Below are 6,512 nucleotides of genomic sequence, written 5' to 3'. Positions count from 1 at the left end.
TTATGTAACTTTTCTCATCATAATGCAATAAAAGTTTAAAAAAAAAAAAAAAGAGCTCGTCTGCCCAGTCCCCCATGGTGGAACATGTCATGTCCACAATAGACATGTGACCTGAATTCACATCCCCAGGCCACCTCCACTCAGGATGTAAATTTTCATTAATACTTTCAGAATTTTGATCTATTTTGATCATATTCATTCCCCATTCTGACCCCATCCCCTATTCTGACCCCAAGCTTCATGTCTTCTTTTTTTTTTTAAAGTTTTAATAACACATCGAGTCCTGTATTGGCAGGGGTGAGAGGCCACTTCTGAGAAAGAGAAGCATGTCGCCGCGTCACCAACCAGCGGAAATCAGGAGACGACCACGAGCTCTTCTCCAAGCAGTTTATTCAGGAACCTTGTACTTTTTCTTTCCCTTTCTCTTTCTTCTCTCTTCTCTCTTCTCCATCTCTTCTCTATCTCTATGTCTCTCTAGCCCCCAGCACTCGCGGGTTAAATACTTTCCGTGGTCCCAATCAGCATTGGCTACATGGCAAAACATAATAGGCTGCGGGAAATCATGCCAGCTTGCATCACAAACTGGAGGCACTCAGCTTTTCCAAATAAGGGCTTGTTTATCACAATGCTCTCTGCTCTGGCCGGAGACCAGGTGTTCAATATATAGGGTGGCAGCTGTGGCTCCCCACAGTTCCCCCTTTTTGTTTTAAACACAACAGGCAAGAGTAGAGGTCTGATCTCCAGTAACCATGAGAAGGACATTGCAATGGCATTACAACCTGATGGTAATAACTCTTGGCAAAATATCAAACCCGTCTTTGAGAACATATACAGCTAGTTTGTGCTACAAACCAGGCTTAGTTAATATCTTTTGGCAAAATATCAAACCAGTCTTCAAGAACACGTACAGCTAGTTTGTACTACAAACTGGGCTTATATAGCCACTTGGTACATGCCTCTGTCTTAGGTGATTTATTTGCCAGAGCCCTATCCCATAGAAGCCACTCGGTATGTGCCTCTGTCTTAGGTGATTTATTTGCCAAAGCCCTAACCCATAGCAGCCAAGTTGGTGCCATGCCCGTCCTATGACTTCTTCCTGGAGGTGGGACCTGAGGCATCAACCCACATGCAATCAGACGTGCTCTCCAAGAGACCGCTAGAAGCTGATCTCTAGTGCAGTGCTTAGCCTTGCATTCTGAGTGTGAAGAACATTCAGAATAGTTAACCAAGCCTGTGGAGATTGCCTCGCCTCCAGGGATGCAAATGCTTGCACTACCAAAGCAGCCTGTCATTGCTGCTGAACCCGCATAGATGCACCACAATGCCAATATACTGACAAGGACCAGTAAAGCACCCACTGTTCCAATACCTGCCCACTCTTTCAGATGATTCATAGCCAATTAAATCACTTTCAGTACAGGGTAAATATTATCAGAAGGTCGTTTTACAAAAGATAACATTGATTTTGTACCAAATAGGAACATATGAATTTAACTCAGTAACAAATTATAAGGCTTTCTATAGCTATACAATTAAATCTGGCTATGTCTTCCCTATTTCAAATATAACCAGTAACAACCCTCTCTAACCCCAAAGCGCAGGGAACTGGGTAGACGACTCATCATAACTTCTTCAAGCTGAATGGGGGCGTAGATATAAAAGAGGGGTGGGGAAGGAAAAACAGAATTCATTAGTTTTCTGATTCTGTGTCTTGACTGGATCAGGCTAAAGTCCAGGACATCAGGAGTTCAGGCAGGCCAGTTTATCATGTCAGGACAAGGAAATTCACCAAGGCTGTATATTTCTGTAATACATGAATCTCAAGACAAATTTTCAGTATCATTAAGATATATTTTTTGTTTGATTCTCTGGAGTCTAGTTTTCTGGAAGGTGTAAATACTCCAATCATCTTTTCTCAAAAGCACAAAAACAAAACCCTTAATCATATTTTGCTAATGCTAAGAATGCACCATTGGACAGGTGCATGTTTGACCAGGGACCAGCAGGGAAGGCATCTCCCACTGGCTCAGTGACCACAGACAATCATAGGTGCAAAACAGCCTCCTCCCAGCAACATCCACAGCTGTTCCAGGCTTCCTTTTTAAGCTTGTTTACTCTAGGGTCAAAGGTGCTAGCAGTTTAGCATTACTACCAGGTTTCAATAGAATTTGGATTATTTTTCTATTTACTTTTTATTTCCAAGGCAAACTAACTCTTTATTTGTCTCCAGACTGCTCATCACTTATCTCTACTAATTTAAGTGGCAGTGTTATAGGGGAGAGGTAAGGATACAGGCGGCCCGGGGCCTGTGGGCTCCACCCTAATAGTGGACTTCTCCATTTTCCATACTAACTTCTCAAGTTCCCCTTCAGAGTCCGAGCCACGTTCATCAGTCTGATCTTTCTCAGACTTTGCTGACCTCTCTTCCTTCAGCTGTTCTAACACTTCCTATCCCTTCTCTACTGCTTTAGAACACACTTTATTCTCCAGGCAGCTCCTAATCAGTTTCCAGATTGGTCGCACTCCACCTTTTATGATTCCTTCCTCCCAGGTGAATTCCAGATCTCTCCCTAATTCATCCCAGCTGGACAGCGTCAGGTGACCCGACATCGCGAACCAAGGGGCAGCAATATCTACCTCTGACAGAAATCTTTCTAGGGTTTCTCTCTTCAATTCTATCTTTTTTGCTTTTAATAACTCCTTAAGAGCAACAAACACGGGGCAAGATTGCGAGTTCCCCATACTATCACTTTTGATTCTCCCTTAATGAGACTTTATTGCTCCAACCCAGAGACCTTATTGCCTCTTTACCGAGGTCCTTATTGCTCCAACCCGGAGACCTTATTGCCTCTTTACCGAGGTCCTTCCCTTTTTCGTCCCACCTTACCTGGGAACTTACCAGTCGACTGCCCTGACTGCAAGGAGTTCTGAGCCGTAGAAGATTTCCCTGTACTTCTCTTCCCTGTACGTCTCTTCCCCATGCAGGCCACCACTTGTCATTGCCTCACCAACCAGCGGAAATAAGGAGACGACCACGAGCTCTTCTCCAAGCAGTTTATTCAGGAAACTTGTACTTTTTCTTTCCCTTTCTCTTTCTTCTCTCTTCTCTATCTCTATGTCTCTCTAGCCCCCAGCCCTCGCAGGTTAAGTACTTTCCCTGGTCCCAGTCAGCATCGGCTATGTGGCAAAACATAATAAGCTGTGGGAAATCATGCCAGCTTGCATCACAAACTGGAGGCACTCAGCTTTTCCAAATAAGGGCTTGTTTATCACAATGCTCTCTGCTCTGGCCGGAGACCAGATGTTCAATATATAGGGTGGCAGCTGCAGCTCCCCACAGAAGCACACATGAGAGAGACAGAGAAGGAAAGAGAGAAAGAGAGAGAGAGAAAGACAGACAGACAGACAGGATAGCAGGAACTTTTTTTTAAAGGTATGAATGGTGCATTTGGCAGCTGGTGATGCCTGGCTACTGGTGCTAAATTGCTGAAGGTGGGGGAGCGGAACCCAGGTCCTAACATTCTTCCCTTTTGTTTATTATAAAAGGTGAGGATATAGGAAGGGGTGATTGAGAGTAAGGCAGGAATAGGGGTGCTTTGCTCTTTAGACTGCTTCCTACTGTCTGGGGGTGTCAACATCGTCGGGGACCCAAGAAAGCTGTGATGCTGCAAGTCCTAGAAGAACAGGCTATCTTACTTGCTACCCAGGCTCTGCAGGACCATCTAGGGCTAAAGACTTGTGTGTGTGTGTGTGTGTGTGTGTGTGTGTGTGTGTGTGTGTGTGTGTGTGTGTAGGCAGCAGTTGGAGCAGTGTGAAAAGCTGGACCACCTGGGGCTAGCTGGTTTGAAGCTGTCTGGGATGCAGATTTTGAGGGAACACCAGGAACAGGTGCTGGAGCAATCTGCAGTTGACCTGAAGTCTGTTGGGACAGACAGACTAGGCAGAGAAGGTAAAGCTAAGGAGTTTATGGAAAAAATTGTATCCAGGGTATACATTAAATGATCAAGCCCATGGGTGTGGTAGCTGGCCGAGGGAGAGAGAGAGCACACACTCAGGGAGAGGTGGGGACAGCTTGTTGATTGACAGCATTTACCTGGAGTTGGTTCGACCTATGAGAGGTGCATCCAAAGTGATTCTCTAAAGAGTCAAAGAAAATGTTTAAGTTTTACAAAAAGAAATGTTTTAGATGTTAGCATTACCATAGAAAAGGCAGTAGATTCATACTTTTGAGTCACAGTAAAATCTTGGGGACCCAAAAGTGATTCTAGGTTAAAAGCATGAACAGTCTTTCCTCTATCCAGAAGTCTGGGTGTATAAATATTAGACAGATATTTTTAGCACAATGACAAGCATTTTTAAGTCTACACTTAGAAGACAAAAAAATGGAAATTTAAAATCTTGAGCTAGTGACTATGATAATGTTATCAGTTCTTTACCAGAGCTGGAGTAATAGCTTATCCAAACTCTACTGATTAATGCTAAAACTGAACTTTGAAAGTCTTAGTTCAGCAATAGCATAGTTAAGGAAAGACATCTGAAACAGTTTTTGATTTTTACATGCCTTAAGTTGTTTTCTTATGCCTTTACACATTGCATTTACACACATTAGGACACTTTTTTAGACCTTTATAACTTGCATCCACATATCTTAAAATATTTTCTTAGACCCTCTCAAGTTAAACTTTTGTCTCTCAGACCGTCCAGAAACTTCACACTTTTTTTATAACCATGAGACACAGGTGGCTGACTGAGAGCAGCCATTATAAATAAAGTTCCTTTAAATAAGGGAATAGTAAAAAGTTACATTGAAATATGTTTGTTTCCTTTTAGAGTCTGGTATCAAGGTAAACTGTGGCTAGACCCAGTAGTAGCTCTAGGAAAGTGAGGCCCGAGAATTGATGAAGAGCTGAGAAGGCAGCTGAAGCCTTGGTCATTGCTTTAAACTAACAAATCTGTCATAAGCCTAGTCATCCATACCATCAGAGAGCTGAGGAGGATCCATTTCACTGGAGTAAGCAGGAAGTTCAGGCCAAGCAGCTTCTGAATCTATTAAAAATGACAGAGGTTTGCAGGCTACCTGGATAGTCACCCTAGGTTCCTCTGTGGTCCTTTTGGGCAGAGGTCATAGGGTGGTAACAATCTTTGATTGCCAGCCCCAGAACGATCATCCATCATGATCAAGTAGGCTTCATCTCAGGGATGAAGGGATGGTTCAATATTCGGAAATCCATCAACATAATTCACTATATAAATAAACTCAAAGAAAAAAACAATATGATCATTGGATGCTAAGAAAGTATTTGACAAAATCCAACATCCCTTCATGATAAAAGTCTTGGAAAGATCAGGAATTCAAGGCCCATACTTAAACATAGTAAAAGCAATATACAGCAAACCAGTAGCCAACATCAAACTAAATGAAGAGAAACTTGAAGCAATCCCACTAAAATCAGGGACTAGACAAGGCTGCCCACTCTCTCCCTACCTATTCAATATTGTACTTGAAGTCCTACCCAGAGCAATTAGATAACAAAAGGAGATCAAAGGGTTACGAATTGGAAAGGAAGAAGTCAAATTATCACTATTTGCTGATGATATGATAGTATACTTAAGTGGCCCCAAAAATTCCACCAGAGAGCTCCTAAACCTGATAAACAACTTCATCAAAGTAGCTGGATACAAAATTAACTCAAGCAAAACAGTGGCCTTCCTCTACACAAAGGATAAACAGGCTGAGAAAGAAATTAGGGAAACAACACCCTTCACAATAGTCATAAATAATATAAAATACCTTGGTGTGACTCTAACTAAGCAAGTAAAAGATATGTTTGACAAAAGCTTCAAGTCTCTGAAGAAGGAAATTGAAGAAGATCTCATAGGATGGAAAGATCTCCCATACTCGTGGATTGGCAGAATTAATATAATAAAAATGGGCATCATGCCGAAGTCAATCTACAGATTCAATGCAATCCCCATCAAGATTCCAACTCAATTCTTCACAGACTTAGAAAGAGCAATTTTCAAATTCATCTAGAATAACAAAAAACCCAGGATAGCCAAAACTATTCTCAACAATAAAGGAACCTCTGGTGGAATCACCATCCTAGACCTTAAGCTGTACTATGGAGCAATTGTGATAAAAACTGCAATGGTATTGGTACAGTGACAGGCAGGTAGATCAATGGAATAGAATTGAAGACCCAGAAATGAACCCACAAACCTATGGCCACTTGATCTTTGACCAAGGAGCTAAAACCATCCAGTGGAAAAAAGATAGCATTTTCAACAAATGGTGCTGGCTCAACTGGCCATTAGTGTGTAGAAGAATGCAGATCAATCCATTCCTATCTCCTTGTACAAAGCTCCAGTCCAACTGGATTAAGGATCTCCACATACAACCAGATACACTTAAACTAATAGAAAAGAAAGTGGGGAAAAGCCTCAAGCACATAGGCACAGGGAAAATTTTCCTGAACAGAACGCCAATAGCTTATGCTCTAAGATCAAGAATT

The sequence above is a fragment of the Mastomys coucha genome, unplaced genomic scaffold (genome assembly GCF_008632895.1).
Source record: "Mastomys coucha isolate ucsf_1 unplaced genomic scaffold, UCSF_Mcou_1 pScaffold5, whole genome shotgun sequence".
NCBI lineage: Eukaryota > Metazoa > Chordata > Mammalia > Rodentia > Muridae > Mastomys > Mastomys coucha.
The sequence above is the reverse complement of the archived record's forward strand: the minus strand, read 5'-3'. Positions refer to the sequence as shown.